This window comes from Scyliorhinus torazame, chromosome 1 (genome assembly GCF_047496885.1).
Source record: "Scyliorhinus torazame isolate Kashiwa2021f chromosome 1, sScyTor2.1, whole genome shotgun sequence".
Classification (NCBI taxonomy): domain Eukaryota; kingdom Metazoa; phylum Chordata; class Chondrichthyes; order Carcharhiniformes; family Scyliorhinidae; genus Scyliorhinus; species Scyliorhinus torazame.
The window spans coordinates 248,218,581-248,238,508 of NC_092707.1; the positions used below are offsets into that span (position 1 = coordinate 248,218,581).

Here is a 19,928-nt window from a genome sequence, read left to right on the forward strand (position 1 = left end):
CGGCTGGCTCTGATGTTCAGAAGGGAGGGTCAAAGCGCAGAAGAGTAATAGTTATAGGGGACTCTATAGTCAGGGGCACAGATAGGCGCTTCTGTGGACGTGAAAGAGACTCCAGGATGGTATGTTGCCTCCCTGGTGCCAGGGTCCAGGATGTCTCCGAACGGGTAGAGGGAATCCTGAAGGGGGAGGGCAAACAGGCAGAGGTCGTTGTACATATTGGTACTAACGACATAGGCAGGAAGGGGCATGAGGTCCTGCAGCAGGAGTTCAGGGAGCTAGGCAGAAAGTTAAAAGACAGGACCTCGAGGGTTGTAATCTCGGGATTACTCCCTGTGCCACGTGCCAGTGAGGCTAGAAATAGGAAGATAGAGCAGACAAACACGTGGCTAAACAGCTGGTGTAGGAGGGAGGGTTTCTGTTATCTGGACCACTGGGAGCTCTTCCGGGGCAGGTGTGACCTGTATAAGATGGACGGGTTGCATCTAAACCGGAGAGGCATAAATATCCTGGCCGCGAGGTTTGCTAGTGTCACACGGGAGGGTTTAAACTAGTATGGCAGGGGGGTGGGCACGGGAGCAATAGGTCAGAAGGTGAGAGCATTGAGGGAGAACTAGGGAATAGGGACAGTGTGGCTCTGAGGCAGCGCAGACGGGGAGAAGTTGCTGAACACAGCGGGTCTGGTGGCCTGAAGTGCATATGTTTTAATGCAAGGAGCATTACGGGTAAGGCAGATGAACTTAGAGCTTGGATTACTACTTGGAACTATGATGTTGTTGCCATTACAGAGACCTGGTTGAGGGAAGGGCAGGATTGGCAGCTAAACGTTCCAGGATTTAGATGTTTCAGGCGGGATAGAGGGGGATGTAAAAGGGGAGGCGGAGTTGCGCTACTTGTTCAGGAGAGTATCACAGCTATACAGCGAGAGGACACCTCAGAGGGCAGTGAGGCTATATGGGTAGAGATCAGGAATAAGAAGGGTGCAGTCACAATGTTGGGGGTATACTACAGGCCTCCCAACAGCCAGCGGGAGATAGAGGAGCAGATAGGTAGACAGATTTTGGAAAAGAGTAAAAACAACAGGGTTGTGGTGATGGGAGACTTCAACTTCCCCAATATTGACTGGGACTCACTTAGTGCCAGGGGCTTAGACGGGGCAGAGTTTGTAAGGAGCATCCAGGAGGGCTTCTTAAAACAATATGTAAACAGTCCAACTAGGGAAGGGGCGGTACTGGACCTGGTATTGGGGAATGAGCCCGGCCAGGTGGTAGATGTTTCAGTAGGGGAGCATTTCGGTAACAGTGACCACAATTCAGTAAGTTTTAAAGTACTGGTGGACAAGGATAAGAGTGGTCCGAGGATGAATGTGCTAAATTGGGGGAAGGCTAATTATAACAATATTAGGCGGGAACTGAAGAACATAGATTGGGGGCGGATGTTTGAGGGCAAATCAACATCTGACATGTGGGAGGCTTTCAAGTGTCAGTTGAAAGGAATACAGGACAGGCATGTTCCTGTGAGGAAGAAAGATAAATACGGCAATTTTCGGGAACCTTGGATGACGAGTGATATTGTAGGCCTCGTCAAAAAGAAAAAGGAGGCATTTGTCAGGGCTAAAAGGCTGGGAACAGACGAAGCCTGTGTGGCATATAAGGAAAGTAGGAAGGAACTTAAGCAAGGAGTCAGGAGGGCTAGAAGGGGTCATGAAAAGGCATTGGCAAATAGGGTTAAGGAAAATCCCAAGGCTTTTTACACTTACATAAAAAGTAAGAGGGTAGCCAGGGAAAGGGTTGGCCCACTGAAGGATAGGCAAGGGAATCTATGTGTGGAGCCAGAGGAAATGGGCGAGGTACTAAATGAATACTTTGCATCAGTATTCACCAAAGAGAAGGAACTGGTAGATGTTGAGTCTGGAGAAGGGGGTGTAGATAGCCTGGGTCACATTGTGATCCAAAAAGACGAGGTGTTGGGTGTCTTAAAAAATATTAAGGTAGATAAGTCCCCAGGGCCGGATGGGATCTACCCCAGAATACTGAAGGAGGCTGGAGAGGAAATTGCTGAGGCCTTGACAGAAATCTTTGGATCCTCGCTGTCTTCAGGGGATGTCCCGGAGGACTGGAGAATAGCCAATGTTGTTCCTCTGTTTAAGAAGGGTGGCAGGGATAATCCCGGGAACTACAGGCCGGTGAGCCTTACTTCAGTGGTAGGGAAATTACTGGAGAGAATTCTTCGAGACAGGATCTACTCCCATTTGGAAGCAAATGGACGTATTAGTGAGAGGCAGCACGGTTTTGTGAAGGGGAGGTCGTGTCTCACTAACTTGATAGAGTTTTTCGAGGAGGTCACTAAGATGATTGATGCAGGTAGGGCAGTAGATGTTGTCTATATGGACTTCAGTAAGGCCTTTGACAAGGTCCCTCATGGTAGACTAGTACAAAAGGTGAAGTCACACGGGATCAGGGGTGAACTGGCAAGGTGGATACAGAACTGGCTAGGCCATAGAAGGCAGAGGGTAGCAATGGAGGGATGCTTTTCTAATTGGAGGGCTGTGACCAGTGGTGTTCCACAGGGATCAGTGCTGGGACCTTTGCTCTTTGTAGTATATATAAATGATTTGGAGGAAAATGTAACTGGTCTGATTAGTAAGTTTGCAGACGACACAAAGGTTGGTGGAATTGCGGATAGCGATGAGGACTGTCTGAGGATACAGCAGGATTTAGATTGTCTGGAGACTTGGGCGGAGAGATGGCAGATGGAGTTTAACCTGGACAAATGTGAGGTAATGCATTTTGGAAGGGCTAATGCAGGTAGGGAATATACAGTGAATGGTAGAACCCTCAAGAGTATTGAAAGTCAAAGAGATCTAGGAGTACAGGTCCACAGATCACTGAAAGGGGCTACACAGGTGGAGAAGGTAGTCAAGAAGGCATACGGCATGCTTGCCTTCATTGGCCGGGGCATTGAGTATAAGAATTGGCAAGTCATGTTGCAGCTGTATAGAACCTTAGTTAGGCCACACTTGGAGTATAGTGTTCAATTCTGGTCGCCACACTACCAGAAGGATGTGGAGGCTTTAGAGAGGGTGCAGAAGAGATTTACCAGAATGTTGCCTGGTATGGAGGGCATAAGCTATGAGGAGCGATTGAATAAACTCGGTTTGTTCTCACTGGAACGAAGGAGGTTGAGGGGCGACCTGATAGAGGTATACAAAATTATGAGGGGCATAGACAGAGTGGATAGTCAGAGGCTTTTCCCCAGGGTAGAGGGGTCAATTACTAGGGGGCATAGGTTTAAGGTGAGAGGGGCAAAGTTTAGAGTAGATGTACGAGGCAAGTTTTTTACGCAGAGGGTAGTGGGTGCCTGGAACTCACTACCGGAGGAGGTAGTGGAGGCAGGGACGATAGGGACATTTAAGGGGCATCTTGACAAATATATGAATAGGATGGGAATAGAAGGATACGGACCCAGGAAGTGTAGAAGATTGTAGTTTAGTCGGGCAGTATGGTCGGCACGGGCTTGGAGGGCCGAAGGGCCTGTTCCTGTGCTGTACATTTCTTTGTTCTTTGTTCTTTGATTCGGCAGCTCCCGCGAAAACGGACTTTCGGGCCCGCTAACGGAGCCCCAACGGCATTTTTTAAAAAACCAACCCGTGGGGAAGGAAGAAGAAGGGTCCCCAACCAACCTGTATGGATCGGACCCGCAGCGAAACGGCAAAAAAAGCGGCCCTGGAGCAGCGAGAGAAGAAGGGGGGGAAAAAAACAAAATGGCGGCGCCAACAGACCAAGAAGAGATGCAGGAGTTCATCAAGCGCTGCTTTGAGGAGATGCGCAAGGAGATGGTGGCACCTCTGCTGGCAATAATTGAAGGACTTGGAGCAACCCAGAAAGCCCAAGAGGTGAAGATCCAGGAGATCCAGGAAAAAGTGACCGTGAACGACGATGAGCTCGTGGGCCTGGCGGTGAAAGAGGAGCGGCACGAGGCGCTGCACAAGACGTGGGCGGGAAGACTCGAAGACCTGGAGAACAGATCAAGGAGAAACAACTTGAGGATCCTGGGACTCCCAGAAGGAGTGGAGGGGGCCGATGCCGCGGCACATGCGGGCACAATGATCGGGACGCTGATGGGTGTGGAGGCCCCCCCGGGATTGCTGGAGCTGGAAGGGGCGCCCGAGTGCTGGCGAGGAAGCCCAAGGCAAACAAGCCGCCAAGGGCGATGGTGGTGAGATTTCACCGGCTTACGGACAGAGAGAGGGTCCTGAAATGGGCCAAGAGGGAACGGAGCAGCAAGTGGGACAATGCGGAGATCCGAATATACCCGGACTGGAGCGCGGAGGTTGCTAAGCGGAGAGCGGGTTTCAACCGGGCCAAAGCGGTGCTGCATCGGAAAGGAGTGAAATTTGGAATGTTGCAGCCAGCGCGACTGTGGGTTACACATAATGGCCAACACCACTACTTCGAAACGCCCGAAGAGGCGTGGACCTTTATACTAACTGAAAAGCTGGACTCTAATTGAGGGTTTGTGTGGGAGGGGGGTGTTTGAGGGTTGAAGTATGATGGTTGTTGTACATAGGGGGTCAATCACGCACAGGAAATGTTATATGGGCTGGGGGAGGGAGACAAGGCCGCGACAGGAGGCGCCATGGGGGGCGGGGCAGGCTTTGGAAAGCGCGGGGTTTTCTTTCCCGCGCGCGGCAAGAAAGGTGGGAAGGGGAACGAAGGAATGTATATTGATTGGGAGATTCCCACACGGGGGGGGTCAAAGGGATGGCAGGAGAAGCCGGGGTCAGCAGGTGTCAGCTGACTTACGGGAGGGATATCGGGGGAGCAAAAAAGCTAGACGGGGATCTAGCGAGGGGGAGGGGAGAGAAGGGGGGGAGAGGAGGGAAGGGGGGGGGGGGGAAGGGTTGCTGCTGCACTGGCCGAAAGAGACCGGGACACAGAATAGGTGGCTGGGACGGGGGTCCCCCGGCAGGGGGCTGGGAGAGGAGAGGGATCGTGGGACTGCTGGCGGACGAGGTGGTGTGTGGGAAGTGCGGGGGTGCATTGAAAGGTACTTGGAGGCCAACGACAACGGGGAGGTGCGAGTGGGGGTGGTATGGGAGGCGTTGAAGGCGGTGGTCAGGGGAGAGCTGATCTCCATTAGGGCTCATAGGGAGAAGACAGAGGGCATGGAAAGGGAGAGGTTAGTGGGGGAGATCTTGCAAGTGGACAGGATATACGCAGAGGTCCCGGAGGAAAGAGTACTCAGGGAACGGCGACGGCTCCAGACGGAGTTTGACCTACTGACCACGGGCAAGGCGGAGGCACAATGGAGGAAGGCGCAGGGTACGACCTATGCGTATGGGGAAAAGGCTAGTCGGATGCTGGCGCACCAGCTCCGTAAGAGGGCGGCAGCGAGGGAAATAGGGGGAATCAAAGATGGAAGGGGAGCCTCGGTTCGAAGTGCCACGAAAATAAATAAGGTATTCAAGGCCTTCTATGAAGAGCTGTACAGGTCCCAGCCCCCAGGGGGCGAAGGGAGGATGAGGCGATTTCTGGACCAGCTGGGGTTCCCGACGGTGGAGGAGCAGGAGGCGGTTGGTTTGGGAGCACCAATTGGGTTGGAGGAGCTGAGCAAGGGCTTGGGGAGCATGCAGGCGGGGAAGGCCCCGGGGCCGGACGGGTTCCCGGTGGAGTTCTATAGAAAATATGTGGATCTGCTGGCCCCGCTGCTAGTGAGGACCTTTAACGAGGCAAGAGAGGAGGGAACCCTGCCCCAGACAATGTCGGAGGCGACAATCTCCTTGATTCTTAAGCGAGACAAAGATCCACTGCAATGTGGATCGTACAGGCCGATATCGCTCCTCAATGTGGACGCTAAGTTATTGGCAAAAGTGCTGGCCACAAGGATTGAGGACTGTATCCCGGGGGTGATTCATGAGGACCAGACGGGATTTGTAAAGGGCAGGCAGTTAAATACCAATGTGCGGTGGCTCTTAAACGTGATAATGATGACATTGGAGGAGGGAGAGGCGGAGATAGTGGCAGCTATGGACGCGGAAAAAGCCTTTGACCGAGTAGAGTGGGAGTACCTCTGGGAGGTATTGCGCAGGTTTGGGTTCGGGGGAGGGTTTATTAGATGGGTTAAGCTCCTTTATTGCACCCCGGTGGCGAGTGTAGTGACGAACCGGCGGAGGTCGGAGTACTTTCGGCTGTACCGAGGGACGAGGCAGGGGTGCCCCCTGTCCCCCCTGTTGTTTGCACTGGCGATCGAACCCTTGGCCATATCACTTAGGGAGTCCAAGAAATGGAGGGGAATAGTCCGCGGGGGAGTGGAGCATCGGGTGTCGCTATACGCGGATGACCTGCTGCAATACGTGGTGGACCCAATGGAGGGGATGGTGGAGGTCATGCAGACTCTGAAGGAGTTTGGGGAGTTCTCGGGCTACAAGCTTAATGTAGGGAAGAGTGAGCTTTTTGTATTACAGACAGGGGACCAAGAAAGAGGGCTAGGGGACCTACCGCTGAGGAGGGCGGAGAGGAGTTTTCGGTATCTGGGGATACAGGTGGCCAGAAGTTGGGGGGGCCCTACATAAACTGAATTTGACGAGGGTGGTGGAGCAAATGGAGGAGGATTTTAAAAGATGGGACATGCTCCCGCTCTCGCTGGCGGGTAGGGTGCAGTCGGTCAAAATGGTGGTCCTTCCGAGGTTTTTGTTCGTGTTTCAGTGCCTCCCCATCGTGATCACCAAGGGCTTTTTCAAGAAAGTAGGTAGGAGTATTATGGGGTATGTGTGGGCAAATAAGACACCGAGGGTTAGAAGAGGGTTCTTGGAACGCAACAGGGACCGAGGAGGGTTGGCTTTGCCAAACCTAGAGAGTTACTACTGGGCAGCAAACGTGGCGATGATCCGCAAGTGGGCCATGGAGGGAGAGGGGGCGGCATGGAAGAGGGTGGAGATGGCGTCCTGTAAAGGAACGAGCCTGGGGGCGTTGGTAACGGCACCGCTGCTGCTCTCACCGACAAAACACACCACAAGCCCGGTGGTGGCGGCAACGCTAAGGATCTGGTGCCAGTGGAGAAGGCACAGGGGTGCAATGGGAGCATCGGTGTGGTCCCCGATCAGGGGTAACCACCGGTTTGTCCCGGGGAAGATGGACGGGGGGTTCCAAGGCTGGCATCGGGCGGGGATTAGAAGAATAGGGGACCTGTTCATTGACGGGACATTTGCGAGCCTAGGGGCACTGGAGGAGAAATTTGAGTTTCCCCCGGGAAACGCATTTAGATATATGCAGGTGAGGGCTTTTGTGAGGCAACAGGTGAGGGAATTTCCGTTGCTCCCGGCACAAGAAGTTCAAGATAGGGTGATCTCGGGGGTATGGGTCGGGGAGGGCAAGGTGTCGGAAATATACCAAGAGATGAAAGCAGAGGGGGAAGCGCTGGTAGAAAAATTGAAAGGTAAATGGGAGGAGGAGATTGAGGAAGGGCTATGGGCTGATGCCCTGGGCAGGGTTAGTACCTCCTCCTCGTGTGCCAGGCTCAGTCTGATACAATTTAAGGTGGTTCACAGAGCGCATTTGACGAGGGCGAGGCTGAGTAGGTTCTTTGGAGTAGAGGACAGATGTGAAAGATGTTCAGGGAGCCCGGCGAACTATGTCCATATGTTTTGGTCACGCCTGGCATTGGAGGGGTTCTGGAGAGGAGTGGCGGGAGCAATATCTCAGGTGGTGAAAGTCCGGGTCAAGCCAAGCTGGAGGCTAGCAATATTTGGAGTAGTGGATGAGCCGGGAGTACAGGAGGTGAAAGAGGCTGGAATTCTGGCCTTTGCGTCCCTAGGAGCCCGGCGAAGGGTCTTGCTATTGTGGAAGGAGGCGAAACCCCCTAGCCTGGAGGCCTGGATAAACGACATGGCGGGGTTCAAAGAACAAAGAACAAAGAAATGTACAGCACAGGAACAGGCCCTTCGGCCCTCCAAGCCCGTGCCGACCATGCTGCCCGACTAAACTACAATCTTCTACACTTCCTGGGTCCGTATCCTTCTATTCCCATCCTATTCATATATTTGTCAAGATGCCCCTTAAATGTCCCTATCGTCCCTGCTTCCACTACCTCCTCCGGTAGCGAGTTCCAGGCACCCACTACCCTCTGCGTAAAAAACTTGCCTCGTACATCTACTAAAGAACAATAACAGAAAACCTTATCAAAGGGCTCGTCCGGGATTTGAACCTGGGACCTCCCGCAAGTTTCGAAACCGAGACACCCAAAGCGAGAATCATACCCCCAGACCAACGACCCCCGGAAAAGTTTCCAATTTGTTATTGTGATGGCCGGGAATCGAACCCGGGTCAACTGCTTGGAAGGCAGCAATGCTCACCACTATACCACCATCGTTCACTTGGTTCATAAAATTGGAGAGAATTAAGTTCGCTTTGAGAGGGTCTGCGCAGGGGTTCTACAGGCGGTGGCAACCGTTCCTAGAATACCTCGCGGAGCGTTAGAGGAAGGTCGGTCAGCAGCAGCAGCAGCAGCAACCCTGGGGGGGTGGGGGGGGGGGGAACGAGAGATTGCTGGAGGGGACGGATGAGCGGGGGATAACATGGAGGGTGCGGGAAACTGGCACGAATGGGCGAGAGCCAGTGTATAAAGCTATGTAAATATATCATCTTACCATGTATATATCTTGCTCAGGGAGAATTTGCGTTATTTTGTTATGGGGGGGGGGTTATTATTTGTAAAGGGAAAAAATTGTGTTGTTATAAAACCTTAATAAAAATATTATTAAAAAGAAAATGTCTGACTCATGGCCACAGCACGACCCTCCACCTAGGTGGTCCCTGGATGCAGCCTGGAGACTGCATCACATGGCCCTGTCGTCTGGCTGGGGGCGGGGTGGCGTGAGTGACCCCAGGGGGCCCTCCAGCCTGAGCGGCAGGCACCTGACCCACTGCGGCACGCTCCTCTGCTGCAGCCTCCGTCGCCTCTCTGTGACGTCACTGCTCCAGCTCCTTCATGGCGGGGGGGGGGGGCCATGTCACACTCACCGGAGCTCAATGTTCCATCACCCCTCACCCACAGTAGTACTCAGTTCCCACCCCATCCCGGCACGCATCGGACAGAGCACAGAGGCGCAGCGTTCATAGGTGTAGCAGTGAGTTTAATAACGGACGTACTGTACATGTGCCCTAGCCCCTATAACTAATCTGTGCCCTACACCCGTGCCAACTTACTCAGTGCCTAGCCTTCTGGCCTTATGGGCCCTATGACTACGTGACTACGTCGAGGTGTTTCCCCAGACGGTACAGCAGAAGTGGAGGTGGACTGCTGTGACTAGGGTCCCCTTTGGCGGTTGTTTCCTGGGGCGGCCCGGCCTGGATGGGCCAGGCTGCGCCTCGGGTGATCGGGATGGCGTGCAGCCACCCTGTTCTGCCCGCTGCCCACCAGATGCACCAGGGGCGGTAGGGTGGGGGGCTGCGGTGTTCCGGGACCCACCCCTGCAGGGGGACCCGGAACAGGCCGCATCACCTCCACCTCCCTTGGGGTGCCCGATGGCCCCGCTGGCTTCTCCATGGGACTGTGTTGCAAGCGGATCCAACACCCAAGGCACCCTCGTCACCTGGCGCTGCCAGTCCTGGAGGCCTGCTCTGGTATCGACCAGTGTCTGCAAGTTTGCAGCCATGGAGCACAGGGAGTTGGCCATCCACGTCTTGTGGAGGCCCTCTTCTGACCCTGTGATGGTGAATTTAATTTTCTCCAAGTGGAGAAATTCTGATGGGTCGGCCAGCCAGTTTGCAGCTAGGTGGTGCTTCTGATCGTCAGCTGAGCAGGATTCTTTGGTAGGTGATTAGGGAGGCAAGGGCATCGGCCCCCTCCCCATTAAAATTCCGGCTGGTCTGATATCCTGAAGACTGTCACTTTAAGGGTTGGCTCTCTCACCCCCACAACCTTGGACATTGCCTCAAAGAAGTCTGTCCAGAGCCCGACAAGTCTGGGACATGCCGAGAACATGTGGGTCTAAATAGCCGGGCTTCCCTGGCTCTGTTCATATTTGTCTTCCACCTCCGAAAAGAACCTGCTCATTCGGGTTCTAGTTAGGTGTGTTCTGTGCACCACTTTCAGTTGCACTAGGCTTAGCCTTGCGCATGTGGAGGTGGAGATTGTGCCCACTTCCAATGCTAGTAAAGGAGCCGGGCTTGTGAGCAATGGGAGGCGACTTAATTGGTGTTACTATCTGCTTTCCTGGGCAATGTTCCTAAAAATGCAAGTAACGGGGCCCAACACTGTATCCGGGCAGAGGAAATAGGGGGTGGGGGGTGGGGGGGTGGTACTTGGAACAGGCTGAATAGGCCCGGAACTGAAACTGCCAAATGAGGCCCTGATGAATCCACATTTATCCCTCTGCGGATTTTATGATTACCCACTCACGTTTACCCAAAGAACAAGACCATGCTATGAATATGTAACAAACCTCCAGGCACAAGTGATCAACTTTGCAGCAGGGACTTCCGGGTGCGGCGATGACCAGCTGAGTCGCACGTTTCGGCAGCTCCCGGTGAAATGGACTTTTGGGCTCTTGATAGGAGCCCCAACGGCAATTTTGACGGCTAAAAACACTGTGCGGTAAACCAGAAGGGAATCCCCCCTGGATACGGATGAAAAAAGGAGGAGAAAGTGGCCGGATTGCAGTGGATCCTTTAGAACAGCGGCAAGGAAGGCAAGCAAAAACCAAGATGGCGTCGGAAGGTGGCAGTTTAACATGGGGCCCTGAACAACAAGAGTTCTTGAAATGCTGTGTGGAAGAGCTCAAAAAGGAAATGAAGAAAGAGCTGTTGGCCCCGATACTACAGGCGATCGAAGGGCTAAAGGAGGAACAAAAGACCCAGGAGCGGGAGCTTCGGGTCGTGAAGGCAAAGGCAGCCGAGAATGAGGACGACATACAGGGCCTGGTGGTGAAGACGGAGACGCATGAGGCACATCAGAAACGATGTGTGGAAAGGTTGGAGTCACTGGAGAACAACGCAAGGAGGAACAACCTGAGGATTCTTGGTCTTCCTGAAGGTGCGGAGGGAGCGGACGTCGGGGCATATGTGAGCACGATGCTGCACTCGTTAATGGGAGCGGAGGCCCCGGCGGGTCCGTTGGAGGTTGAAGGAGCATACCGAGTGATGGCACGAGGACCGCGAGCAGGAGAAATTCCCAGAGCCAAAGTGGTGAGATTCCTCCGTTTTAAGGATAGAGAAATGGTCCCTAGATGGGCGAAGAAAACTCTGAGCAGTAAATGGGAGAACGCGGTGATCCGCGTTTATCAAGACTGGAGTGCGGAGGTGGCGAGAAGGAGGGCGAGCTTTAATCGGGTCAAGGCGGTGCTTCATAAAAAGAAGATAAAATTTGGAATGCTGCAACCGGCAAGACTGTGGGTCACATATCGAGGGAGGCACCACTACTTTGAGACGGCGGATGAAGCGTGGACTTTTATTGTGGAAGAAAAACTGGAATGAGCGGGCTATTAAAAAGAACGTTTGAACAAAGTGGTGGGGCGAATGTGGGGGGCGAAGAGGGGGGTTAAAAAGGGGGGAAAGAGGAGTTTTATGTACTAATCCTGCGATGTGGTAACTTTTCTCTCTTCCACAGGTGGTGATGGGGGGAGGAGGGGAGGTGGAGGAGATGGGGCGTTGGCCATTGGGGGCGGGGCCAAGGGAGAAGCGCGGGCTTGGTTCCCGCGCTATGATAATCATGGCGGGAATAGAGAAGCAGGAAGGAGGGGGCGTCGCACGGTGCGAGCCGAGGTCACGGGGGGAAGCCGAGGTCGGCCAGAGTTTGCTGACTTCTGGGAGCAACATGGGGAGAGTAATTACGCTAGCGGGGGATCTAGCGGGGGGGGGGGGGTGGGAGGGGGGAATTACTGGGTTGCTGCTGCTGGGGAGAGGGGGGAGCTGGTATGGGAGGGGATGGGCGGGGGGCACCGCCTGGGGGAGATACAGCTGCGTGGGAACCGGGTGAGGAGCTGGAAAAAGGGGATGGCTAATCGACAGGGGGGGGGGGGGGGTAGGAAGCCCCCCAACCCGGCTGATCACTTGGAACGTGAGAGGGCTGAACGGGCCGATAAAGAGGGCACGGGTACTCGCACACCTTAAGAAACTTAAGGCAGATGTGGTTATGTTACAGGAAACGCACCTGAAACTGATAGACCAGGTTAGGCTACGCAAAGGATGGGTGGGGCAGGTGTTCCATTCGGGGCTAGATGCGAAAAACAGGGGGGTGGCTATATTAGTGGGGAAGTGGGTAATGTTCGAGGCAAAGACTATAGTGGCGGATAACGGGGGCAGATACGTGATGGTGAGTGGCAAACTACAGGGGGAGACGGTGGTTTTGGTAAACGTATATGCCCCGAACTGGGATGATGCCAATTTTATGAGGCGGATGCTAGGACGCATTCCGGACCTAGAGATGGGAAAGCTGATAATGGGGGGAGATTTTAATACGGTGTTGGAACCAGGGCTGGATAGGTCGAAGTCCAGGAGTGGAAGGAGGCCGGCAGCAGCCAAGGTACTTAAAGATTTTATGGAGCAGATGGGAGGTGTAGACCCGTGGACATTTAGCAGACCTAGGAGTAAGGAGTTCTCGTTTTTCTCCTATGTCCATAAAGTCTACTCGCGAATAGACTTTTTTGTGCTGGGAAGGGCGTTGATCCCGAAGGTGAGGGGAACGGAGTATACGGCTATAGCCATTTCGGATCACGCTCCACACTGGGTAGACTTGGAGATAGGGGAGGAAACAGGAGGGCGCCCACCCTGGAGAATGGACATGGGACTAATGGCAGATGAGGGGGTGTGTCTAAGGGTGAGGGGGTGCATTGAAAAGTACTTGGAACTCAATGATAATGGGGAGGTCCAGGTGGGAGTGGTCTGGGAGGCGCTGAAGGCGGTGGTTAGAGGGGAGCTGATATCAATAAGGGCACATAAAGGGAAGCAGGAGAGTAAGGAACGGGAGCGGTTGCTGCAAGAACTTTTGAGGGTGGACAGACAATATGCGGAAGCACCGGAGGAGGGACTGTACAGGGAAAGGCAAAGGCTACATGTAGAATTTGACTTGCTGACTACGGGCACTGCAGAGGCACAATGGAGGAAGGCACAGGGTGTACAGTATGAATATGGGGAGAAGGCGAGCAGGTTGCTGGCACACCAATTGAGGAAAAGGGGAGCAGCGAGGGAAATAGGGGGAGTGAGGGATGAGGAAGGAGAGATGGAGCGGGGAGCGGAGAGAGTGAATGGAGTGTTCAAGACATTTTATAAAAAATTATATGAAGCTCAACCCCCGGATGGGAGGGAGAGAATGATGGGCTTCTTGGATCGGCTGGAATTTCCCAAGGTGGAAGAGCAGGAAAGGGTGGGACTGGGAGCACAGATCGAGGTAGAAGAAGTGGTGAAAGGAATTCGGAGCATGCAGGCGGGAAAGGCCCCGGGACCGGATGGATTCCCAGTCGAATTCTATAGAAAATATGTGGACTTGCTCGCCCCGGTATTGACGAGGACCTTTAATGAGGCAAAGGAAAGGGGACAACTGCCCCCGACTATGTCTGAAGCAACGATATCGCTTCTCTTAAAGAAGGAAAAGGACCCGCTACAATGCGGGTCCTATAGACCTATTTCCCTCCTAAATGTAGATGCCAAGATCCTGGCCAAGGTAATGGCAATGAGAATAGAGGAATGTGTCCCGGGGGTGGTCCACGAGGACCAAACTGGGTTTGTGAAGGGGAGACAGCTGAACACGAATATACGGAGGCTGTTAGGGGTAATGATGATGGCCCCACCAGAGGGGGAAACAGAGATAGTAGTGGCGATGGATGCCGAGAAAGCATTTGATAGAGTGGAGTGGGATTATTTGTGGGAGGTGTTGAGGAGATTTGGTTTTGGAGAGGGGTATGTTAGATGGGTGCAGCTGTTGTATAGGGCCCCGATGGCGAGCGTAGTCACGAATGGACGGGGATCTGCATATTTTCGGCTCCATAGAGGGACAAGGCAGGGATGCCCTCTGTCCCCATTATTGTTTGCACTGGTGATTGAGCCCCTGGTGATAGCGTTGAGGGGTTCCAAGAAGTGGAGGGGAGTACTTAGAGGAGGAGAAGAACACCGGGTATCTTTGTATGTGGACGATTTGCTACTATACGTGGCAGACCTGGCGGAGGGGATGCCAGAAATAATGCGGATACTTGGGGAGTTTGGGGATTTTTCAGGGTATAAATTGAACATGGGAAAAAGTGAGTTGTTTGTGGTGCATCCAGGGGAGCAGAGTACAGAAATAGAGGACCTACCGTTGAGGAAGGTAACAAGGGACTTTCGTTACCTGGGGATCCAGATAGCCAAGAATTGGGGCACATTGCATAGGTTAAATTTAATGCGGTTGGTGGAACAAATGGAGGAGGATTTCAAGAGATGGGATATGGTATCCCTGTCACTGGCAGGGAGGGTGCAGGCGGTTAAGATGGTGGTCCTCCCGAGATTCCTCTTTGTGTTTCAGTGCCTCCCGGTGGTGATCACGAAGGCTTTTTTAAAAAGGATTGAAAAGAGCATCATGGGTTTTGTGTGGGCCGGGAAGACCCCGAGAGTGAGGAAGGGATTCTTACAGCGTAGCAGGGATAGGGGGGGGCTGGCACTACCGAGCCTAAGTGAGTATTATTGGGCCGCTAATATTTCAATGGTGAGTAGGTGGATGGGAGAGGAGGAGGGAGCGGCGTGGAAGAGATTGGAGAGGGCGTCCTGTAGGGGGACTAGCCTGCAGGCTATGGTGACAGCCCCATTGCCGTTCTCACCGAGGAACTACACCACAAGCCCGGTGGTGGTGGCTACACTGAAGATTTGGGGACAGTGGAGACGGCATAGGGGAAAGACTGGAGCCTTGGGGGGGGTCCCCGATAAGAAACAACCATAGGTTTGCCCCGGGGGGAATGGATGGGGGATATGGAATGTGGCAAAGAGCAGGAATAACGCAACTGAAAGATCTGTTTGTGGATGGGAAGTTCGCGAGTCTGGGAGCGCTGACTGAGAAATATGGGTTGCCCCAAGGGAATGCATTCAGGTATATGCAACTGAGGGCTTTTGCGAGGCAACAGGTGAGGGAATTCCCGCAGCTCCCGACACAAGAGGTGCAGGACAGAGTGATCTCAAAGGCATGGGTGGGGGATGGTAAGGTGTCAGATATATATAGGGAAATGAGGGACGAAGGGGAGACTATGGTAGATGAACTAAAAGGGAAATGGGAAGAGGAGCTGGGGGAGGAGATCGAGGAGGGGCTGTGGGCAGATGCCCTGAGCAGGGTAAACTCGTCGTCCTCGTGTGCCAGGCTAAGCCTGATTCAGTTTAAGGTATTACACAGGGCGCATATGACTGGAGCACGGCTCAGTAAATTTTTTGGGGTGGTGGATAGGTGTGCGAGGTGCTCGAGAAGCCCAGCGAATCATACCCATATGTATTGGTCATGCCCGGCACTACAGGGGTTTTGGATGGGGGTGACAAAGGTGCTTTCAAAAGTAGTGGAGGTCCGGGTCGAACCAAGCTGGGGGTTGGCTATATTTGGGGTTGCACAAGAGCCGGGAGTGCAGGAGGCGAGAGAGGCCGATGTTTTGGCCTTTGCGTCCCTAGTAGCCCGGCACAGGATATTGTTAATGTGGAAAGAAGCCAAGCCCCCGGGGGTGGAGACCTGGATAAATGACATGGCAGGGTTTATAAAGCTAGAGCGGATTAAGTTTGTTCTAAGGGGGTCGGCTCAAGGGTTCACCAGGCGGTGGCAACCGTTCGTCGAATACCTCGCAGAAAGATAGATGGAATGGAAAAAAGAAGGCAGCAGCAGCAGCCCAGGATCGGGGGGGGGGGAGGGGGGAGGGCGGGGGGAGGAGGAACCAGAAGGACTCTCAGGGTTGTTAATATATACTGTATAATATGTATAGGTCGTTGCTACAGATAATTATATATTGGACTGTTAAATTATATTTTTGGAGAGTGTTACTTGTGATAAGGCAGTTGCCAATTAGGGTTAGTTTTCATTTTTGTTATTTATTATTTATTCATTTTTTTTGTTTGTTTATAAAATAGGTCATTGTTATTTGTGTTGTTATAATATTGTGTAAAGGATGCACAATGTACTGTGTTGGTTGACCAAAAATTTTCAATAAAATATTTATTAAAAAAAAACTTTGCAACAGGACAAACAAAAGAGGCCATCAGACTCCATAATGGGCTAATAGTTGGTCAGACAAGTGTTTTGGAGGACAATGGATCCTGTTTATTCCCATTAATGAGTTTAAGTCTGGATGGGACAATAGAGCTCAGGCCAGGTGTGGGCATCTACCTATGCCTCCGTGCTAGCAGAACTGGTATAAAAGAAGGAAAATTGGAGCAGATCTTCAGCGATAACTGGGAGTCCCCCAGGCACAACCATTGCAAAAAGAAGGTGCCTTGGGTTCTGGGCCCAGAGAAGATATCCACATCAAGTGTCACAGTCTGGCCAGCCTCCTTCACTAATTAGCGGGTAGTACCTAGAGCTCAACTGTGAGTCTGAGTCATACTTTGTGTGAGTGAGAGAATTATTCACTTTGTGTGAATGAGAGAATTGTGAATAAAAGGACGTTAAACCGTGAACCTGTGCTTGTCCTTTGTTCATCTCGCAAATCAGGGTACCTGGGTAAAACATTTTAGTAATAAACTGGGAAGTGTCTGATAATTTTCAGACAGCCGCGGATTGCCTTATTCTTTTTAAAAAGTCCCAATAAGTGCTTGTGGTCAGTTACTATGATGAAACGACAACTGTAGACGTACTGGTGAAATTTATTTATACCAAACACAACCCCAAGCCCTCTTTCTCAATTTGAGAATACCTCCTCTCGGCATCCAAAAGGTGAACATGCAATAGATGATTGTGGGCTGCATTTGGGGTGGGGATTGTGGGGAAAGAATGACTCTCCACAGATCTCTTCCTCTTCTGGACCAACCTTTCACTCCAAACCTTCACTCTTTTTGCATTCCATGTCTCCTTCCACCAACCCCTCCTCCTTTCATCAGTGCTCTTGCCTTCCCTCCTTTGAACTAGCTACTCAATCTATTCCCCCTTGCTCTGCAATCGCCCTAATTATTCAAAACTGCTCCATTCCCATTTTATCTTCTCTTTAGGGTGGGTGACAGGAGACCAGATATATAAATAATATATACCATATATGGAACCCCAGCATCAACAAAGAGAATAAAAAAACGTATTCTTTGAAAAATCTAAAGCATTCTTTTGATGTTTGGAGACCTCTGCCAACGTTCAAAAATAAAAACTGGTACTAAGCAAGGAATAAAGATTCAAAATGCTGGAGCAGGTCCAACCTTGTTTGTAAAGAACAAAAATGGTTAACATTTTTGATGGAGAATCCTGCATTGGAATCGTAACACCAACAGAACTACTGCAAATTTCCAACGAATGTTGTCTTTATTTCAGATTTCTAGTATTTTCTATGCTTTTTAAAAGTTTGCGTTCCAAAAGCAGTCCAGTAATTGAGATGATATGTAGAGTGGGGCCTGTTTGTGTTTCATTTTAGGTGCAGCAGTTTCATTCCTATATCATAGAATTTACAGTGCAGAAGGAGGCCGTTCGGCCCAACGAGTCTGCACCAGCTCTTGGAAAGAGCACCCCACCCAAGCCCACACCGATTCAGCTATTTTAAATGGGCTATCACCACCAGTGACGGACCTACATTTTTGGGGCCCTGAAGCTTGAATTGTTATGGGGGCCCCTTCGCAACCAGCAACGAGGTCTGGGTAACCACTGTTATCTTCTTCAATGGGGTTGTTCCACAACAGATCACCACAATTTTTTTTTAAATTTAACCACTACATCTCAGATTTTGATTAAAATTGTTGCACTGGATTATCTCACATGTCAAAGTCACTGGTGTAATAAAAATTTCCTTTGCCTTATAGTTTTCGAGTTATGGGGGGATGAAAATTAGGGAAATGTTATATACATCATATCATTGTCATAGAGTTTACAGTGCAGAAGGAGACCATTCGGCCCATCGAGTCTGCACCGGCTCTTGGAGAGAGCACCCTACCCAAGGTCAACACCTCCACCCCATCCCCATAACCCAGTAACCCCACCCAACACTAAGGGCAATTTTGGACACTAAGGGCAATTTAGCATGGCCAATCCACCTAACCTGCACATCTTTGGACTGTGGGAGGAAACCGGAGCACCCGGAGGAAACGCACACACAAACGGGGAGAACGTGCAGACTCCGCACAGACAGTGACCCAGTGGGGAATCGAACCTGGGACCCTGGAGCTGTGAAGCAATTGTGCTAACCACTATGCTACCGTGCTGTCTATGCTATAGTTGCTGTGTGTTTGAGCAAACATTGTATTGTGGGGGGGGTTGACAGCTGAGTGCAGTTGATTGGAATGTGCACAATGCTGAAATACTTGAGCTTGCAGCAGTAGAATCTGTAGAACGCACAATTAACAATAAGATGGTCTCTCCAAGCACGGGAAATAAGTGCAGAACCATGTAATGGCCTTTGAAAGAGTACCAGGGAGTATTAACAGGGATGAAGGACTACAGTTGTAAGGAAATGCTTGTTAGAAATTGGGAACAAGGAGGCAGCACGGTGGTGCAGTGGTTAGCATTCCTGCCTCACGGCGCCGAGGTCCCAGGTTCGATCCCGGCCCCGGGTCACTGTCCGTGTGGAGTTTGCACATTCTCCGCGTGCCTGCGTGGGTTTCACCCCCACAACCCAAAGATGTGCAGGGTAGGTGGATTGGCCACGCTAAATTGCCCAATAATTGGAAAAAATGAATTTGGAACAAGGTTAGAATATACATACTACCGGGTATGTGTTTCAAATTCATTTTTACTGGAAATTACTTGAGGTTTCACTGTCATGGAAACCAGGCTGGAGGAATCACTATTCTTAGATATAGTTGGCTAGTTTCAACAAAAAGTCATAGTTGAAAGTGATAACAAATGGTATCCAACTGCGCTAGACTTTTCATTTAACTTAGATTAACGAAATTGCTTCCGGAAATACATCTATTCAGTGTTATGTGGATGCATTAGGCTTGTCTGCAGTGCACAAGCCTGGTGAGGGGTAAAACATACAAATATATCAACTAGGAGGAGAAGTAGGCCATTCAGCCCTTCAAGTCTGCTTCGCCATTCAATTTTTTAAAAAGTATTTTATTTCAACAATTTTACAATACAAAATTCCCCAGCCCTCCCCAAACTGCTCCCCTCCCTCAACAATCTACGGTAACCAACTCCCGAAAATGCAAGATGAACAAACCCCAACAATTGTAGAACCCCTCACTTGCCTGCCCCCCCCCAGTGCAAACTTCACCTCCAGGGTCAAAAACTGCAGCAGGTCCGCCAGCCTCGCCGAGGCACAGGGTCGAGAAGCTAACCTCCACCCCAACAAGACCCGCCTGTGAGCAGTGAGGCGAAGGCTAAAACATCTGCCCCCGTACCTGCATGTAGCAACGGCCGATCCGACACCCCGAATATGCCTTCCAGGGGACCGTGCTCCACGTCCACGTGTAAAACCCCTGAAATGGTGCTGAACAGTGTCTTCCAAAACCTTTCCAGCTTCGGGCAGGACCAAAGCATATGTAAGTGGTTCGCGGGGCCCCTCCAACATCACTCTCAGACATCCTCCACTGCCTCGAACAGTTGGCTCATCCGAGACTTTGTAAGGTGTGCCCAGTACAAAGTCGAGACGTTTACCATCCACAATACCTCACACCACAGACCCTCCTCCAGCACTGCCCCCAGCTCTTCCTCCCACTTCGCTTTAACCACCTCCCCAGATACCCTGTCCTCCTCCAAAATCCTCCCGTAAATCACCGAGACGACCCCTCCCTCTCCAATCCTCCCACTGACAGCACCGCCTCCAACAACAAAGAGGCCGGCGCTATCGGGAAGGTCGGAAA

At 51.7% G+C, this 19,928-nt stretch overlaps 1 protein-coding gene and 1 non-coding gene across 2 annotated transcripts in view; one reads left to right on the top strand and one right to left on the bottom strand.

Moving 5' to 3' along the window:
* LOC140420344 (protein stum homolog) overlaps nt 1–19,928 on the top strand; it is a 109,491-nt gene that overhangs the window by 10,846 nt on the left and 78,717 nt on the right. The window lies entirely within an intron of this gene.
* trnag-ucc (transfer RNA glycine (anticodon UCC)) lies at nt 8,296–8,367 on the bottom strand. Its single transcript has one exon. It is a non-coding gene; the product is annotated as a tRNA-Gly (tRNA).